The sequence below is a fragment of the Anas platyrhynchos genome, chromosome 33 (assembly GCF_047663525.1).
Source record: "Anas platyrhynchos isolate ZD024472 breed Pekin duck chromosome 33, IASCAAS_PekinDuck_T2T, whole genome shotgun sequence".
NCBI classification, from domain to species: domain Eukaryota; kingdom Metazoa; phylum Chordata; class Aves; order Anseriformes; family Anatidae; genus Anas; species Anas platyrhynchos.
The window spans coordinates 3,320,560-3,343,065 of record NC_092618.1 but is presented as its reverse complement, the minus strand read 5'-3'; positions in this window follow the sequence as shown (position 1 = coordinate 3,343,065).

The window sequence follows — 22,506 nt, the reverse complement described above, 5'->3', positions numbered from 1 at the left end:
AAGCCAAAGATCCACCCCAAAAGTCCCCCTAAACCTACCTGATGTTCTCCAAAACCCACAATTTACACTTTTTCACCATGATGACCAACAAGAACCCAACTAAAATACAACGGAGACCCCAAAACACGTCAAAAACAACCCAAACAAGAACTGCATTAGAAGAAAAAACAACAACAACTATGAAATTCCTTCGAAAACCACCCGAAACTCACCTGATCTTCTCCAAAACCCACAATCCAATCCCATTTATATTTATTTCTAACGAGAACCAAACGAAACCCAACGGAGACCCCAAAACACGTCAAAAACACCCCAAACAAGAACAGGATCAAACCCAAAAATGAAAGAAAAACCCCAAAGCCAGACATCCACCCCAAAAGTCCCCCTAAACCTACCCGATGTTCTCCAAAACCCACAATTTACACTTTTTAACCATGATGACAAATATGAACACAATTAAACCCAACGGAGAACCCAAAACCCATCAAAAAGAGCCCCCAAAAGAACAGGATCAACCCAAAAAACAGAAGAAATCCCCATATACCATGAATCCACCCCTAAAGGCCCCATAAGCCTACCTGAAGTTCTCCAAAACCCAGTATTTACGCTTTTTCACCATGATGACCAACATGAACCCAAATAAAACCCAACGGAGACCCCAAAACACGTCAAAAACACCACAAACAAGAAATGCATAAGACGAAAAAACAACAAAAACTAAGCAATTCCCACCAAAACCACCTGAAACTCACCTGATCTTCTCCAAAACCCACAATCCACTCCAATTTATCTTTACGACCAACGAGAATCAAACGAAACCCAACGGAGACCCAAAAAAACATCAAAAACACCCCAAACGAGAACAAGATCAAACCCAAAAACGAAAGAAAAACCCAAAAGCCAAAGATCCACCACAAAAGTCCCCCTAAACCTACCCGATGTTCTCCAAAACCCACAATTTACTCTTTTTCACCATGATGACCAACAGGAACCCAAACAAACCCAACGGGAACCACAAAACACGTCAAAAAGAGCCCCAAAAAGAACAGGAACAACGCAAAAAAAAAACCAGAAGAAAACCCCAAATACCATGAATCCAACCCTAAAGACCCATAAGCCTACCTGAACTTCTCCAAAACCCAGTATTTACGCTTTTTCACCATGATGACCAACAAGAACCCAACTAAAACACAACGGAGACCCCAAAACACGTCAAAAACACCCCAAACAAGAACTGCATCAGAAGAAAAAACAACAAAAACTAAGCAATTCACAAGAAAACCAACCGAAACTCACCTGAGCTTCTCCAAAACCCACAATCCTGTCCCCTTTACCTTAATGACAAACGAGAACCTAACGAAACCAAACGGACACCCCAAAACACGTCAACAAAACCCCAAACAAGAACAGGATGAAACCCAAAAACGAAAGAAAAACCCAAAAGCCAAAGATCCACCCCAAAAGTCCCTCTAAACCTACCCGATGTTCTCCAAAACCCACTATTTACTCTTTTTCACCATGATGACCAACATGAACCCAAATAAACCCAACGGAGACCACAAAACACGTCAAAAAAGAACCCCAAAAAGAACAGGAACAACGCAAAAAACAGAAGAAAACCCCAAATACCATGAATCCACCACTAAAGTCCCCATAAGCCTACGTGATGTTCTCCAAAACCCACAATTTACACTTTTTCACCATGATGACCAACAAGAACCCAACTAAAACACAACGGAGACCCCAAAACACGTCAAAAACACCCCAAACAAGAACTGCATCAGAAGAAAAAAAATACAAAAACTAAGAAATTCCCACCAAAACCACCCGAAACTCACCTGATCTTCTCCAAAACCCACAATCCACTACCATTTACAATTACGAACAACGAGAACTCAACAAAACCCAACGGACACCCCAAAACACGTCAAAAACAACACAAACAAGAACTGCATCAGAAGAAAAAACAACAGCAACTATGAAATTCCTTCGAAAACCACCCGAAACTCACCTGATCATCTCCAAAACCCACAATCCAATCCCATTTATATTTATTTTTAACGAGAACCAAACGAAACCCAACGGAGACCCCAAAACACGTCAAAAACATCCCAAACAAGAAGAGGACCAAACCCAAAAATGAAAGAAAAACCCCAAAGCCAGACATCCACCCCAAAAGTCCCCCTAAACCTACCCGATGTTATCCAAAACCCACAATTTACACTTTTTAACCATGATGACAAACATGAACAAAATTAAACCCAACGGAGACCCCAAAACCCGTCAAAAAGAGCCCCCAAAAGAACAGGATCAACCCAAAAAAACAGAAGAAAACCCCATATACCATGAATCCACCCCAAAAGTCCCCCTAAACCTACCCGATGTTCTAGAAAACCCACAATTTACACTTTTTCACCATGATGACCAACAAGAACCAAACTAAAACACAACGGAGACCCAAAAACACGTCAAAACCACACCAAACAAGAACTGCATCAGAAGAAAAAACAACAAAAACTAAGAAATTCCCACGAAAACCACCCGAAACTCACCTGATCTTCTCCAAAACCCACAATCCACTACCATTTACCATTACGAACAACGAGAACTCAACAAAACCCAACGGACACCCCAAAACACGTCAAAAACAACACAAACAAGAACTGCATCAGAAGAAAAAACAACAACAACTATGAAATTCCTTCGAAAACCACCCGAAACTCACCTGAGCTTCTCCAAAACCCACAATCCAAACCCATTTATATTTATTTCTAACGAGAACCAAACGAAACCCAACGGAGACCCCAAAACACGTCAAAAACACCCCAAACAAGAACAGGATCAAACCCAAAAATGAAAGAAAAACCCCAAAGCCAGACATCCACCCCAAAAGTCCCCCTAAACCTACCCAATGTTCTCCAAAACCCACAATTTACACTTTTTAACCATGATGACAAACATGAACACAATTAAACCCAACGGAGACCCCAAAACCCGTCAAAAAGAGCCCCCAAAAGAACAGGATCAACCCAAAAAACGGAAGAAAACCCCATATACCATGAATCCACCCCTAAAGTCCCCCTAAGCCTACCTGATGTTCTCCAAAAACCATAATTTACACTTTTCCAACACGATGACCAACAAGAACCCAACTAAAACACAACGGAGACCCCAAAACACGTCAAAAACACGCCAAACAAGAACTGCATCAGAAGAAAAAACAACAAAAACTAAGAAATTCCCACGAAAACCACCCGAAACTCACCTGATCTTCTCCAAAACCCACAATCCACTCCAATTTAACTTTACGAAAAACGAGAACCTAACGAAACCCAATGGAGACACCAAAACACATAAAAAACGCCCCAAACAAGAAGAGGATCAAACCCAAAAACGAAAGAAAACACCCAAAGCCATAGATACACCCCAAAAGTCCCCCTAAACCTACCCGATGTTCTCCAAAACCCACAATTTACAATTTTTCACCATGATAACCAACATGAACCCAACTAAAACAAAACGGAGACCCCAAAACGCGTCAAAAAGAGCCCCCAAAAGAACAGGATCAACCCAAAAAACAGAAGAAATCCCCATATACCATGAATCCACCCCTAAAGGCCCCATAAGCCTACCTGAAGTTCTCCAAAACCCAGTATTTACGCTTTTTCACCATGATGACCAACATGAACCCAAATAAAACCCAACGGAGACCCCAAAACACGTCAAAAACACCACAAACAAGAAATGCATAAGACGAAAAAACAACAAAAAATAAGCAATTCCCACCAAAACCACCCGAAACTCACCTGATCTTCTCCAAAACCCACAATACACTCCAATTTATCTTTACGACCAACGAGAATCAAACGAAACCCAACGGAGACCCAAAAAAACATCAAAAACACACCAAACAAGAACAAGATCAAACCCAAAAACGAAAGAAAAACCCCAGAGCCAAAGATCCACCACAAAAGTCCCCCTAAACCTACCCGATGTTCTCCAAAACCCACAATTTACTCTTTTTCACCATGATGACCAACAGGAACCCAAACAAACCCAACGGGAACCACAAAACACGTCAAAAAGAGCCCCAAAAAGAACAGGAACAACGCAAAAAAAAAACCAGAAGAAAACCCCAAATACCATGAATCCACCCCTAAAGACCCATAAGCCTACCTGAACTTCTCCAAAACCCAGTATTTACGCTTTTTCACCATGATGACCAACAAGAACCCAACTAAAACACAACGGAGACCCCAAAACACGTCAAAAACACCCCAAACAAGAACTGCATCAGAAGAAAAAACAACAAAAACTAAGCAATTCACAAGAAAACCAACCGAAACTCACCTGAGCTTCTCCAAAACCCACAATCCTGTCCCCTTTACCTTTATGACAAACGAGAACCTAACGAAACCAAACGGACACCCCAAAACACGTCAACAAAACCCCAAACAAGAACAGGATGAAACCCAAAAACGAAAGAAAAACCCAAAAGCCAAAGATCTACCCCAAAAGTCCCTCTAAACCTACCCGATGTTCTCCAAAACCCACTATTTACTCTTTTTCACCATGATGACCAACATGAACCCAAATAAACCCAACGGAGACCACAAAACACGTCAAAAAAGAGCCCCAGAAAGAACAGGAAAAACGCAAAAAAAAACAGAAGAAAACCCCAAATACCATGAATCCACCACTAAAGTCCCCATAAGCCTACGTGATGTTCTCCAAAACCCACAATTTACACTTTTTCACCATGATGACCAACAAGAACCCAACTAAAAGACAACGGAGACCCCAAAACACGTCATAAACACCCCAAACAAGAACAGGATCAAACCCAAAAATGAAAGAAAAACCCAAAAGCCAAAGATCCACCCCAAAAGTCCCCCTAAACCTACCCGATGTTCTCCAAAACCCACAATTTACACTTTTTCACCATGATGACCAACAAGAACCCAACTAAAATACAACGGAGACCCCAAAACACGTCCAAAACACCCCAAACAAGAACTGCATCAGAAGAAAAAAAATACAAAAACTAAGAAATTCCCACCAAAACCACCAGAAACTCACCTGATCTTCTCCAAAACCCACAATCCACTACCATTTACCATTACGAACAACGAGAACTCAACAAAACCCAACGGACACCCAAAAACACGTCAAAAACAACACAAACAAGAACTGCATCAGAAGAAAAAACAACAGCAACTATGAAATTCCTTCGAAAACCACCCGAAACTCACCTGATCTTCTCCAAAACCCACAATCCAATCCCATTTATATTTATTTCTAACGAGAACCAAACGAAACCCAACGGAGACCCCAAAACACGTCAAAAACACCCCAAACAAGAACAGGATCAAACCCAAAAATGAAAGAAAAACCCCAAAGCCAGACATCCACCCCAAAAGTCCCCCTAAACCTACCCGATGTTCTCCAAAACCCACAATTTACACTTTTCCAACACGATGACCAACAAGAACCCAACTAAAACACAACGGAGACCCCAAAACATGTCAAAAACACGCCAAACAAGAACTGCATCAGAAGAAAAAACAACAAAAACTAAGAAATTCCCACGAAAACCACCCAAAACTCACCTGATCTTCTCCAAAACCCACAATCCACTCCAATTTAACTTTACGAACAACGAGAACCTAACGAAACCCAATGGAGACACCAAAACACATAAAAAACGCCCCAAAGAAGAAGAGGATCAAACCCAAAAACGAAAGAAAACACCCAAAGCCATAGATACACCCCAAAAGTCCCCCTAAACCTACCCGATGTTCTCCAAAACCCACAATTTACTCTTTTTCACCATGATGACCAACATGAACCCAACTAAAACAAAACGGAGACCCCAAAACGCGTCAAAAAGAGCCCCAAAAAGAACAGGATCAACCCAAAAAACAGAAGAAAACCCCATATACCATGAATCCACCCCTAAAGGCCCCATAAGCCTACCTGAAGTTCTCCAAAACCCAGTATTTACGCTTTTTCACCATGATGACCAACATGAACCCAACTAAAACACAACGGAGACCCCAAAACACGTCAAAAACACCCCAAACAAGAACTGCATCAGAAGAAAAAACAACAAAAACTAAGCAATTCACAAGAAAACCAACCGAAACTCACCTGAGCTTCTCCAAAACCCACAATCCTGTCCCCTTTACCTTTATGACAAACGAGAACCTAACGAAACCAAACGGACTCCCCAAAACACGTCAACAAAACCCCAAACAAGAACAGGATGAAACCCAAAAAGGAAAGAAAAACCCAAAAGCCAAAGATCTACCCCAAAAGTCCCTCTAAACCTACCCGATGTTCTCCAAAACCCACAATTTACACTTTTTCACCATGATGACCAACAAGAACCCAACTAAAACACAACGGAGACCCCAAAACACGTCATAAACACCCCAAACAAGAACAGGATCAAACCCAAAAATGAAAGAAAAACCCAAAAGCCAAAGATCCACCCCAAAAGTCCCCCTAAACCTACCCGATGTTCTCCAAAACCCACAATTTACACTTTTTCACCATGATGACCAACAAGAACCCAACTAAAATACAACGGAGACCCAAAAACACGTCAAAAACACCCCAAACAAGAACTGCATCAGAAGAAAAAAATACAAAAACTAAGAAATTCCCACCAAAACCACCCGAAACTCACCTGATCTTCTCCAAAACCCACAATCCACTACCATTTACAATTACGAACAACGAGAACTCAACAAAACCCAACGGACACCCCAAAACACGTCAAAAACAACACAAACAAGAACTGCATCAGAAGAAAAAACAACAACAACTATGAAATTCCTTCGAAAACCACCCGAAACTCACCTGAGCTTCTCCAAAACCCACAATCCAATCCCATTTATATTTATTTCTAACGAGAACCAAACGAAACCCAACGGAGACCCCAAAACACGTCAAAAACACCCCAAACAAGAACAGGATCAAACCCAAAAATGAAAGAAAAAACCCAAAGCCAGACATCCACCCCAAAAGTCCCCCTAAACCTACCCGATGTTCTCCAAAACCCACAATTTACACTTTTTAACCATGATGACAAATATGAACACAATTAAACCCAACAGAGACCCCAAAACCCGTCAAAAAGAGCCCCCAAAAGAACAGGATCAACCCAAAAAAGAGAAGAAATCCCCATATACCATGAATCCACCCCTAAAGTCCCCCTAAGCCTACCTGATGTTCTCCAAAAACCATAATTTACACTTTTCCAACACGATGACCAACAAGAACCCAACCAAAACACAACGGAGACCCAAAAACACGTCAAAAACACGCCAAACAAGAACTGCGTCAGAAGAAAAAACAACAAAAACTAAGAAATTCCCACGAAAACCACCCGAAACTCACCTGATCTTCTCCAAAACCCACAATCCACTCCAATTTACCTTTACGAAAAACGAGAACCTAACGAAACCCAATGGAGACACCAAAACACATAAAAAACGCCCCGAACAAGAAGAGGATCAAACCCAAAAACGAAAGAAAACACCCAAAGCCATAGATACACCCCAAAAGTCCCCCTAAACCTACCCGATGTTCTCCAAAACCCACAATTTACACTTTTTAACCATGATAACCAACATGAACCCAACTAAAACAAAACGGAGACCCCAAAACGCGTCAAAAAGAGCCCCCAAAAGAACAGGATCAACCCAAAAAACAGAAGAAATCCCCATATACCATGAATCCACCCCTAAAGGCCCCATAAGCCTACCTGAAGTTCTCCAAAACCCAGTATTTACGCTTTTTCACCATGATGACCAACATGAACCCAAATAAACCCAACGGAGACCCCAAAACACGTCAAAAACACCCCAAACAGGAAATGCATAAGACGAAAAAACAACAAAAACTAAGCAATTCCCACCAAAACCACCCGAAACTCACCTGATCTTCTCCAAAACCCACAATCCCTTCCCATTTATCTTTACGACCAACGAAAATCAAACGAAACCTAACGGAGACCCAAAAAAACATCAAAAACACCCCAAACAAGAACAAGATCAAACCCAAAAATGAAAGAAAAACCCCAGAGCCAAAGATCCACCCCAAAAGTCCCCCTAAACCTACCCGATGTTCTCCAAAACCCACAATTTACACTTTTTCACCATGATAACCAACAGGAACCCAAACAAACCCAACGGGAACCACAAAACAAGTCAAAAAGAGCCCCAAAAAGAACAGGAACAACGCAAAAAAAAAACAGAAGAAAACAACAAATACCATGAATCCAACCCTAAAGACCCATAAGCCTACTTGAACTTCTCCAAAACCCAGTATTTACGCTTTTTCACCATGATGACCAACAAGAACCCAACTAAAACACAACGGAGACCCCAAAACACGTCAAAAACACCCCAAACAAGAACTGCATCAGAAGAAAAAACAACAAAAACTAAGCAATTCACAAGAAAACCACCCGAAACTCACCTGATCTTCTCCAAAACCCACAATCCAGTCCCCTTTAACTTTATGACAAACGAGAACATAACGAAACCAAACGGACACCCCAAAACACGTCATAAACACCCCAAACAAGAACAGGATCAAACCCAAAAATGAAAGAAAAACCCAAAAGCCAAAGATCCACCCCAAAAGTCCCCCTAAACCTACCCGATGTTCTCCAAAACCCACAATTTACACTTTTTCACCATGATGACCAACAAGAACCCAACTAAAATACAACGGAGACCCCAAAACACGTCAAAAACACCCCAAACAAGAACTGCATCAGAAGAAAAAAATACAAAAACTAAGAAATTCCCACCAAAACCACCCGAAACTCACCTGATCTTCTCCAAAACCCACAATCCACTACCATTTACCATTACGAACAACGAGAACTCAACAAAACCCAACGGACACCCCAAAACACGTCAAAAACAACCCAAACAAGAACTGCATCAGAAGAAAAAACAACAACAACTATGAAATTCCTTCGAAAACCACCCGAAACTCACCTGATCTTCTCCAAAACCCACAATCCAATCCAATTAGATTTATTTCTAACGAGAACCAAACGAAACCCAACGGAGACCCCAAAACACGTCAAAAACACCCCAAACAAGAACAGGATCAAACCCAAAAATGAAAGAAAAACCCAAAAGCCATAGATCCACCCCAAAAGTCCCCCTAAACCTACCCGATATTCTCCAAAACCCACAATTTACACTTTTTAACCATGATGACAAACATGAACACAATTAAACCCAACAAAGACCCCAAAACCCGTCAAAAAGAGCCCCCAAAAGAACAGGATCAACCCAAAAAACAGAAGAAATCCCCATATACCATGAATCCACCCCTAAAGTCCCCCTAAGCCTACCTGATGTTCTCCAAAAACCATAATTTACACTTTTCCAACACGATGACCAACAAGAACCCAACCAAAACACAACGGAGACCCCAAAACACGTCAAAAACACGCCAAACAAGAACTGCATCAGAAGAAAAAACAACAAAAACTAAGAAATTCCCACGAAAACCACCCGAAACTCACCTGATCTTCTCCAAAACCCACAATCCACTCCAATTTACCTTTACGAAAAACGAGAACCTAACGAAACCCAATGGAGACACCAAAACACATAAAAAACGCCCCAAACAAGAAGAGGATCAAACCCAAAAACGAAAGAAAACACCCAAAGCCATAGATACACCCCAAAAGTCCCCCTAAACCTACCCGATGTTCTCCAAAACCCACAATTTACACTTTTTAACCATGATAACCAACATGAACCCAAATAAAACCCAACGGAGACCCCAAAACACGTCAAAAACACCCCAAACAAGAAATGCATAAGACGAAAAAACAACAAAAACTAAGCAATTCCCACCAAAACCACCCGAAACTCACCTGATCTTCTCCAAAACCCACAATCCCTTCCCATTTATCTTTACGACCAACGAGAACCTAACGAAACCAAACGGACACCCCAAAACACGTCATAAACACCCCAAACAAGAACAGGATCAAACCCAAAAATGAAAGAAAAACCCAAAAGCCAAAGATCCACCCCAAAAGTCCCCCTAAACCTACCCGATGTTCTCCAAAACCCACAATTTACACTTTTTCACCATGATGACCAACAAGAACCCAACTAAAATACAACGGAGACCCCAAAACACGTCCAAAACACCCCAAACAAGAACTGCATCAGAAGAAAAAAATACAAAAACTAAGAAATTCCCACCAAAACCACCCGAAACTCACCTGATCTTCTCCAAAACCCACAATCCACTACCATTTACCATTACGAACAACGAGAACTCAACAAAACCCAACGGACACCCCAAAACACGTCAAAAACAACCCAAACAAGAACTGCATCAGAAGAAAAAACAACAACTATGAAATTCCTTCGAAAACCACCCGAAACTCACCTGATCTTCTCCAAAACCCACAATCCAATCCAATTAGATTTATTTCTAACGAGAACCAAACGAAACCCAACGGAGACCCCAAAACACGTCAAAAACACCCCAAACAAGAACAGGATCAAACCCAAAAATGAAAGAAAAACCCCAAAGCCAGACATCCACCCCAAAAGTCCCCCTAAACCTACCCGATGTTCTCCAAAACCCAAAATTTACTCTTTTTCAACATGATGACCAACAGGAACCCAAACAAACCCAACGGGAACCACAAAACAAGTCAAAAAGAGCCCCAAAAAGAACAGGAACAACGCAAAAAAAAAACAGAAGAAAACAACAAATACCATGAATCCAACCCTAAAGACCCATAAGCCTACCTGAACTTCTCCAAAACCCAGTATTTACGCTTTTTCACCATGATGACCAACAAGAACCCAACTAAAACACAACGGAGACCCCAAAACACGTCAAAAACACCCCAAACAAGAACTGCATCAGAAGAAAAAACAACAAAAACTAAGCAATTCACAAGAAAACCACCCGAAACTCACCTGATCTTCTCCAAAACCCACAATCCAGTCCCCTTTACCTTTATGACAAACGAGAACCTAACGAAACCAAACGGACACCCCAAAACACGTCATAAACACCCCAAACAAGAACAGGATCAAACCCAAAAATGAAAGAAAAACCCAAAAGCCAAAGATCCACCCCAAAAGTCCCCCTAAACCTACCCGATGTTCTCCAAAACCCACAATTTACACTTTTTCACCATGATGACCAACAAGAACCCAACTAAAATACAACGGAGACCCCAAAACACGTCAAAAACACCCCAAACAAGAACTGCATCAGAAGAAAAAAATACAAAAACTAAGAAATTCCCACCAAAACCACCTGAAACTCACCTGATCTTCTCCAAAACCCACAATCCACTACCATTTACCATTACGAACAACGAGAACTCAACAAAACCCAACGGACACCCCAAAACACGTCAAAAACAACCCAAACAAGAACTGCATCAGAAGAAAAAACAACAACAACTATGAAATTCCTTCGAAAACCACCCGAAACTCACCTGATCTTCTCCAAAACCCACAATCCAATCCAATTAGATTTATTCTAACGAGAACCAAACGAAACCCAACGGAGACCCCAAAACACGTCAAAAACACCCCAAACAAGAACAGGATCAAACCCAAAAATGAAAGAAAAACCCAAAAGCCATAGATCCACCCCAAAAGTCCCCCTAAACCTACCCGATATTCTCCAAAACCCACAATTTACACTTTTTAAACATGATGACAAACATGAACACAATTAAACCCAACAAAGACCCCAAAACCCGTCAAAAAGAGCCCCCAAAAGAACAGGATCAACCCAAAAAACAGAAGAAATCCCCATATACCATGAATCCACCCCTAAAGTCCCCCTAAGCCTACCTGATGTTCTCCAAAAACCATAATTTACACTTTTCCAACACGATGACCAACAAGAACCCAACCAAAACACAACGGAGACCCAAAAACACGTCAAAAACACCCCAAACAAGAACTGCGTCAGAAGAAAAAACAACAAAAACTAAGAAATTCCCACGAAAACCACCCGAAACTCACCTGATCTTCTCCAAAACCCACAATCCACTCCAATTTACCTTTACGAAAAACGAGAACCTAACGAAACCCAATGGAGACACCAAAACACATAAAAAACGCCCCGAACAAGAAGAGGATCAAACCCAAAAACGAAAGAAAACACCCAAAGCCATAGATACACCCCAAAAGTCCCCCTAAACCTACCCGATGTTCTCCAAAACCCACAATTTACACTTTTTCACCATGATAACCAACATGAACCCAACTAAAACAAAACGGAGACCCCAAAACGCGTCAAAAAGAGCCCCCAAAAGAACAGGATCAACCCAAAAAACAGAAGAAATCCCCATATACCATGAATCCACCCCTAAAGGCCCCATAAGCCTACCTGAAGTTCTCCAAAACCCAGTATTTACGCTTTTTCACCATGATGACCAACATGAACCCAAATAAACCCAACGGAGACCCCAAAACACATCAAAAACACCCCAAACAGGAAATGCATAAGACGAAAAAACAACAAAAACTAAGCAATTCCCACCAAAACCACCCGAAACTCACCTGATCTTCTCCAAAACCAACAATCCACTCCAATTTAACTTTACGACCAACGAGAATCAAACGAAACCTAACGGAGACCCAAAAAAACATCAAAAACACCCCAAACAAGAAGAAGATCAAACCCAAAAATGAAAGAAAAACCCCAGAGCCAAAGATCCACCACAAAAGTCCCCCTAAACCTACCCGATGTTCTCCAAAACCCACAATTTACTCTTTTTCAACATGATGACCAACAGGAACCCAAACAAACCCAACGGGAACCACAAAACACGTCAAAAAGAGCCCCAAAAAGAACAGGAACAACGCAAAAAAAAAACAGAAGAAAACAACAAATACCATGAATCCAACCCTAAAGACCCATAAGCCTACCTGAACTTCTCCAAAACCCAGTATTTACGCTTTTTCACCATGATGACCAACAAGAACCCAACTAAAACACAACGGAGACCCCAAAACACGTCAAAAACACCCCAAACAAGAACTGCATCAGAAGAAAAAACAACAAAAACTAAGCAATTCACAAGAAAACCACCCGAAACTCACCTGATCTTCTCCAAAACCCACAATCCAGTCCCCTTTACCTTTATGACAAACGAGAACCTAACGAAACCAAAAGGACACCCCAAAACACGTCATAAACACCCCAAACAAGAACAGGATCAAACCCAAAAATGAAAGAAAAACCCAAAAGCCAAAGATCCACCCCAAAAGTCCCCCTAAACCTAACCGATGTTCTCCAAAACCCACAATTTACACTTTTTCACCATGATGACCAACAAGAACCCAACTAAAATACAACGGAGACCCCAAAACACGTCAAAAACACCCCAAACAAGAACTGCATCAGAAGAAAAAAATACAAAAACTAAGAAATTCCCACCAAAACCACCTGAAACTCACCTGATCTTCTCCAAAACCCACAATCCACTACCATTTACCATTACGAACAACGAGAACTCAACAAAACCCAACGGACACCCCAAAACACGTCAAAAACAACCCAAACAAGAACTGCATCAGAAGAAAAAACAACAACAACTATGAAATTCCTTCGAAAACCACCCGAAACTCACCTGATCTTCTCCAAAACCCACAATCCAATCCAATTAGATTTATTTCTAACGAGAACCAAACGAAACCCAACGGAGACCCCAAAACACGTCAAAAACACCCCAAACAAGAACAGGATCAAACCCAAAAATGAAAGAAAAACCCAAAAGCCATAGATCCACCACAAAAGTCCCCCTAAACCTACCCGCTATTCTCCAAAACCCACAATTTACACTTTTTAACCATGATGACAAACATGAACACAATTAAACCCAACAAAGACCCCAAAACCCGTCAAAAAGAGCCCCCAAAAGAACAGGATCAACCCAAAAAACAGAAGAAATCCCCATATACCATGAATCCACCCCTAAAGTCCCCCTAAGCCTACCTGATGTTCTCCAAAAACCATAATTTACACTTTTCCAACACGATGACCAACAAGAACCCAACCAAAACACAACGGAGACCCCAAAACACGTCAAAAACACGCCAAACAAGAACTGCATCAGAAGAAAAAACAACAAAAACTAAGCAATTCCCACGAAAACCACCCGAAACTCACCTGATCTTCTCCAAAACCCACAATCCACTCCAATTTACCTTTACGAAAAACGAGAACCTAACGAAACCCAATGGAGACACCAAAACACATAAAAAACGCCCCAAACAAGAAGAGGATCAAACCCAAAAACGAAAGAAAACACCCAAAGCCATAGATACACCCCAAAAGTCCCCCTAAACCTACCCGATGTTCTCCAAAACCCACAATTTACACTTTTTAACCATGATAACCAACATGAACCCAAATAAAACCCAACGGAGACCCCAAAACACGTCAAAAACACCCCAAACAAGAAATGCATAAGACGAAAAAACAACAAAAACTAAGCAATTCCCACCAAAACCACCCGAAACTCACCTGATCTTCTCCAAAACCCACAATCCCTTCCCATTTATCTTTACGACCAACGAGAACCTAACGAAACCAAACGGACACCCCAAAACACGTCATAAACACCCCAAACAAGAACAGGATCAAACCCAAAAATGAAAGAAAAACCCAAAAGCCAAAGATCCACCCCAAAAGTCCCCCTAAACCTACCCGATGTTCTCCAAAACCCACAATTTACACTTTTTCACCATGATGACCAACAAGAACCCAACTAAAATAAAATGGAGACCCCAAAACACGTCAAAAACACCCCAAACAAGAACTGCATCAGAAGAAAAAAATACAAAAACTAAGAAATTCCCACCAAAACCACCCGAAACTCCCCTGATCTTCTCCAAAACCCACAATCCACTACCATTTACCATTACGAACAACGAGAACTCAACAAAACCCAACGGACACCCCAAAACACGTCAAAAACAACCCAAACAAGAACTGCATCAGAAGAAAAAACAACAACAACTATGAAATTCCTTCGAAAACCACCCGAAACTCACCTGATCTTCTCCAAAACCCACAATCCAATCCAATTAGATTTATTTCTAACGAGAACCAAACGAAACCAAACGGAGACCCCAAAACACGTCAAAAACACCCCAAACAAGAACAGGATCAAACCCAAAAATGAAAGAAAAACCCCAAAGCCAGATATCCACCCCAAAAGTCCCCCTAAACCTACCCGATGTTCTCCAAAACCCACAATTTACACTTTTTAACCATGATGACAAACATGAACACAATTAAACCCAACGGAGACCCCAAAACCCGTCAAAAAGAGCCCCAAAAAGAACAGGATCAACATAAAAACAAGAAGAAATCCCCATATACCATGAATCCACCCCTAAAGGCCCCATAAGCCTACCTGAAGTTCTCCAAAACCCAGTATTTACGCTTTTTCACCATGATGACCAACATGAACCCAAATGAAACCCAACGGAGACCCCAAAACACGTCAAAAACACCCCAAACAAGAAATGCATAAGACGAAAAAACATCAGAAACTAAGCAATTCACAAGAAAACCACCCGAAACTCACCTGATCTTCTCCAAAACCCACAATCCCTTCCCATTCATCTTTACGACCAACGAGAATCAAACGAAACCCAACGGAGACCCAAAAAAACATCAAAAACACCCCAAACAAGAACAAGATCACCCCCAAAAACGAAAGAAAAACCCAAAAGCCAAAGATCCACCCCAAAAGTCCCTCTAAACCTACCCGATGTTCTCCAAAACCCACAATTTACTCTTTTTCACCATGATGACCAACAGGAACCCAAACAAACCCAACGGGAACCACAAAACACGTCAAAAAGAGCCCCAAAAAGAACAGGAACAACGCAAAAAAAAACAGAAGAAAACCCCAAATACCATGAATCCAACCCTAAAGACCCATAAGCCTACCTGAACTTCTCCAAAACCCAGTATTTACGCTTTTTCACCATGATGATCAACAAGAACCCAACTAAAACACAACGGAGACCCCAAAACACGTCAAAAACACCCCAAACAAGAACTGCATCAGAAGAAAAAACAACAAAAACTAAGCAATTCACAAGAAAACCAACCGAAACTCACCTGATCTTCTCCAAAACCCACAATCCAGTCCCCTTTACCTTTATGACAAACGAGAACCTAACGGAACCAAACGGACACCCCAAAACACGTCAACAAAACCCCAAACAAGAACAGGATGAAACCCAAAAACGAAAGAAAAACCCAAAAGCCAAAGATCCACCCCAAAAGTCCCTCTAAACCTACCCGATGTTCTCCAAAACACACTATTTACTCTTTTTCACCATGATGACCAACATGAACCTAAATAAACCCAACGGAGACCACAAAACACGTCAAAAAAGAGCCCCAAAAAGAACAGGAACAACGCAAAAAACAGAAGAAAACCCCAAATACCATGAATCCACCCCTAAAGTCCCCATAAGCCTACGTGATGTTCTCCAAAACCCACAATTTACACTTTTTCACCATGATGACCAACAAGAACCCAACTAAAACACAACAGAGACCCCAAAACACGTCATAAACACCCCAACAAGAACAGGATCAAACCCAAAAATGAAAGAAAAACCCAAAAGCCAAAGATCCACCCCAAAAGTCCCCCTAAACCTACCCGATGTTCTCCAAAACCCACAATTTACACTTTTTCACCATGATGACCAACAAGAACCCAACTAAAATACAACGGAGACCCCAAAACACGTCAAAAACACCCCAAACAAGAACTGCATCAGAAGAAAAAAAATACAAAAACTAAGAAATTCCCACCAAAACCACCCGAAACTCACCTGATCTTCTCCAAAACCCACAATCCACTACCATTTACCATTACGAACAACGAGAACTCAACAAAACCCAACGGACACCCCAAAACACGTCAAAAACAACCCAAACAAGAACTGCATCAGAAGAAAAAACAACAACAACTATGAAATTCCTTCGAAAACCACCCGAAACTCACCTGAGCTTCTCCAAAACCCACAATCCAATCCCATTTATATTTATTTCTAACGAGAACCAAACGAAACCCAACGGAGACCCCAAAACACGTCAAAAACACCCCAAACAAGAACAGGATCAAACCCAAAAATGAAAGAAAAACCCCAAAGCCAGACATCCACCCCAAAAGTCCCCCTAAACCTACCCGATGTTCTCCAAAACCCACAATTTACACTTTTTAACCATGATGACAAACGTGAACACAATTAAACCCAACGGAGAACCCAAAACCCGTCAAAAGAGCCCCCAAAAGAACAGGATCAACATAAAAACAAGAAGAAATCCCCATATACCATGAATCCACCCCTAAAGGCCCCATAAGCCTACCTGAAGTTCTCCAAAACCCAGTATTTACGCTTTTTCACCATGATGACCAACATGAACCCAAATAAAACCCAACGGAGACCCCAAAACACGTCAAAAACACCCCAAACAAGAAATGCATAAGACGAAAAAACATCAGAAACTAAGCAATTCACAAGAAAACCACCCGAAACTCACCTGATCTTCTCCAAAACCCACAATCCCTTCCCATTCATCTTTACGACCAACGAGAATCAAACGAAAACCAACGGAGACCCAAAAAAACATCAAAAACACCCCAAACAAGAACAAGATCACCCCCAAAAACGAAAGAAAAACCCAAAAGCCAAAGATCCACCCCAAAAGTCCCTCTAAACCTACCCGAAGTTCTCCAAAACACACAATTTACTCTTTTTCACCATGATGACCAACAGGAACCCAAACAAACCCAACGGGAACCACAAAACACGTCAAAAAGAGCCCCCAAAAGAACAGGATCAACGCAAAAAAAAAACAGAAGAAAACCCCAAATACCATGAATCCAACCCTAAAGACCCATAAGCCTACCTGAACTTCTCCAAAACCCAGTATTTACGCTTTTTCACCATGATGACCAACAAGAACCCAACTAAAACACAACGGAGACCCCAAAACACGTCAAAAACACCCCAAACAAGAACTGCATCAGAAGAAAAAACAACAAAAACTAAGCAATTCACAAGAAAACCAACCGAAACTCACCTGAGCTTCTCCAAAACCCACAATCCAGTCCCCTTTACCTTTATGACAAACGAGAACATAACGAAACCAAACGGACACCCCAAAACACGTCAACAAAACCCCAAACAAGAACAGGATGAAACCCAAAAAGGAAAGAAAAACCCAAAAGCCAAAGATCCACCCCAAAAGTCCCTCTAAACCTACCCGATGTTCTCCAAAACACACTATTTACTCTTTTTCACCATGATGACCAACATGAACCCAAATAAACCCAACGGAGACCACAAAACACGTCAAAAAAGAGCCCCCAAAAGAACAGGAACAACGCAAAAAACAGAAGAAAACCCCAAATACCATGAATCCACCCCTAAAGTCCCCATAAGCCTACGTGATGTTCTCCAAAACCCACAATTTACACTTTTTCACCATGATGACCAACAAGAACCCAACTAAAAGACAACGGAGACCCCAAAACACGTCATAAACACCCCAAACAAGAACAGGATCAAACCCAAAAATGAAAGAAAAACCCAAAAGCCAAAGATCCACCCCAAAAGTCCCCCTAAACCTACCCGATGTTCTCCAAAACCCACAATTTACACTTTTTCACCATGATGACCAACAAGAACCCAACTAAAATACAACGGAGACCCCAAAACACGTCAAAAACACCCCAAACAAGAACTGCATCAGAAGAAAAAAAATACAAAAACTAAGAAATTCCCACCAAAACCACCCGAAACTCACCTGATCTTCTCCAAAACCCACAATCCACTACCATTTACCATTACGAACAACGAGAACTCAACAAAACCCAACGGACACCCCAAAACACGTCAAAAACAACCCAAACAAGAACTGCATCAGAAGAAAAAACAACAACAACTATGAAATTCCTTCGAAAACCACCCGAAACTCACCTGAGCTTCTCCAAAACCCACAATCCAATCCCATTTATATTTATTTCTAACGAGAACCAAACGAAACCCAACGGAGACCCCAAAACACGTCAAAAACACCCCAAACAAGAACAGGATCAAACCCAAAAATGAAAGAAAAAGCCCAAAGCCAGACATCCACCCCTAAAGTCCCCCTAAACCTACCCGATGTTCTCCAAAAACCACAATTTACACTTTTTAAACATGATGACAAACGTGAACACAATTAAACCCAACGGAGAACCCAAAACCCGTCAAAAGAGCCCCCAAAAGAACAGGATCAACCCAAAAAACGGAAGAAAACCCCATATACCATGAATCCACCCCTAAAGTCCCCCTAAGCCTACCTGATGTTCTCCAAAAACCATAATTTACACTTTTCCAACACGATGACCAACAAGAACCCAACCAAAACACAACGGAGACCCAAAACACGTCAAAAACACGCCAAACAAGAACTGCATCAGAAGAAAAAACAACAAAAACTAAGCAATTCCCACGAAAACCACCCGAAACTCACCTGATCTTCTCCAAAACCCACAATCCACACCCATTTAACTTTACGACCAAGGAGAACTCAACGAAACCCAATGGAGACACCAAAACACGTAAAAAACGCCCCAAACAAGAAGAGGATCAAACCCAAAAACGAAAGAAAACACCCAAAGCCATAGATACACCCCAAAAGTCCCCCTAAACCTACCCGATGTTCTCCAAAACCCACAATTTACACTTTTTAACCATGATAACCAACATGAACCCAACTAAAACAAAACGGAGACCCCAAAACGCGTCAAAAAGAGCCCCCAAAAGAACAGGATCAACCCAAAAAACAGAAGAAATCCCCATATACCATGAATCCACCCCTAAAGGCCCCATAAGCCTACCTGAAGTTCTCCAAAACACAGTATTTACGCTTTTTCACCATGATGACCAACATGAACCCAAATAAACCCAACGGAGACCCCAAAACACGTCAAAAACACCCCAAACAAGAAATGCATAAGACGAAAAAACAACAAAAACTAAGCAATTCCCACCAAAACCACCCGAAACTCACCTGATCTTCTCCAAAACCCACAATCCCTTCCCATTTATCTTTACGACCAACGAGAATCAAACGAAACCTAACGGAGACCAAAAAAAACATCAAAAACACCCCAAACAAGAACAAGATCAAACCCAAAAATGAAAGAAAAACCCCAGAGCCAAAGATCCACCCCAAAAGTCCCCCTAAACCTACCCGATGTTCTCCAAAACCCACAATTTACTCTTTTTCAACATGATGACCAACAGTAACCCAAACAAACCCAACGGGAACCACAAAACACGTCAAAAAGAGCCCCAAAAAGAACAGGAAAAACGCAAAAAAAAACCAGAAGAAAACCCCAAATACCATGAATCCAACCCTAAAGACCCATAAGCCTACCTGAAGTTCTCCAAAACCCAGTATTTACGCTTTTTCACCATGATGACCAACAAGAACCCAACTAAAACACAACGGAGACCCCAAAACACGTCAAAAACACCCCAAACAAGAACTGCATCAGAAGAAAAAACAACAAAAACTAAGCAATTCACAAGAAAACCAACCGAAACTCACCTGATCTTCTCCAAAACCCACAATCCAGTCCCCTTTAACTTTATGACAAACGAGAACATAACGAAACCAAACGGACACCCCAAAACACGTCAACAAAACCCCAAACAAGGACAGGATGAAACCCAAAAAGGAAAGAAAAACCCAAAAGCCAAAGATCCACCCCAAAAGTCCCTCTAAACCTACCCGATGTTCTCCAAAACACACTATTTACTCTTTTTCACCATGATGACCAACATGAACCCAAATAAACCCAACGGAGACCACAAAACACGTCAAAAAAGAGCCCCAAAAAGAACAGGAAAAACGCAAAAAACAGAAGAAAACCCCAAATACCATGAATCCAACTCTAAAGTCCCCATAAGCCTACGTGATGTTCTCCAAAACCCACAATTTACACTTTTTCACCATGATGACCAACAAGAACCCAACTAAAACACAACGGAGACCCCAAAACACGTCATAAACACCCCAAACAAGAACAGGATCAAACCCAAAAATGAAAGAAAAACCCAAAAGCCAAAGATCCACCCCAAAAGTCCCTCTAAACCTACCCGATGTTCTCCAAAACACACTATTTACTCTTTTTCACCATGATGACCAACATGAACCCAAATAAACCCAACGGAGACCACAAAACACGTCAAAAAAGAGCCCCAAAAAGAACAGGAAAAACGCAAAAAACAGAAGAAAACCCCAAATACCATGAATCCAACTCTAAAGTCCCCATAAGCCTACGTGATGTTCTCCAAAACCCACAATTTACACTTTTTCACCATGATGACCAACAAGAACCCAACTAAAACACAACGGAGACCCCAAAACACGTCATAAACACCCCAAACAAGAACAGGATCAAACCCAAAAATGAAAGAAAAACCCAAAAGCCAAAGATCCACCCCAAAAGTCCCCCTAAACCTACCCGATGTTCTCCAAAACCCACAATTTACACTTTTTCACCATGATGACCAACAAGAACCCAACTAAAATACAACGGAGACCCCAAAACACGTCAAAAACACGCCAAACAAGAACTGCATCAGAAGAAAAAACAACAAAAACTAAGAAATTCCCACCAAAACCACCCGAAACTCACCTGATCTTCTCCAAAACCCACAATCCACTACCATTTACCATTACGAACAACGAGAACTCAACAAAACCCAACGGACACCCCAAAACACGTCAAAAACAACCCAAACAAGAACTGCATCAGAAGAAAAAACAACAACAACTATGAAATTCCTTCGAAAACCACCCGAAACTCACCTGATCTTCTCCAAAACCCACAATCCAATCCCATTTATATTTATTTCTAACGAGAACCAAACGAAACCCAACGGAGACCCCAAAACACGTCAAAAACACCCCAAACAAGAACAGGATCAAACCCAAAAATGGAAGAAAAACCCCAAAGCCATAGATCCACCCCAAAAGTCCCCCTAAACCTACCCGATATTCTCCAAAACCCACAATTTACACTTTTTAACCATGATGACAAACATGAACACAATTAAACCCAACAGAGACCCCAAAACCCGTCAAAAAGAGCCCCCAAAAGAACAGGATCAACCCAAAAAACAGAAGAAATCCCCATATACCATGAATCCACCCCTAAAGTCCCCCTAAGCCTACCTGATGTTCTCCAAAAACCATAATTTACACTTTTCCAACACGATGACCAACATGAACCCAAATAAAACCCAACGGAGACCCCAAAACACGTCAAAAACACCCCAAACAAGAAATGCATAAGACGAAAAAACATCAGAAACTAAGCAATTCACAAGAAAACCACCCGAAACTCACCTGATCTTCTCCAAAACCCACAATCCCTTC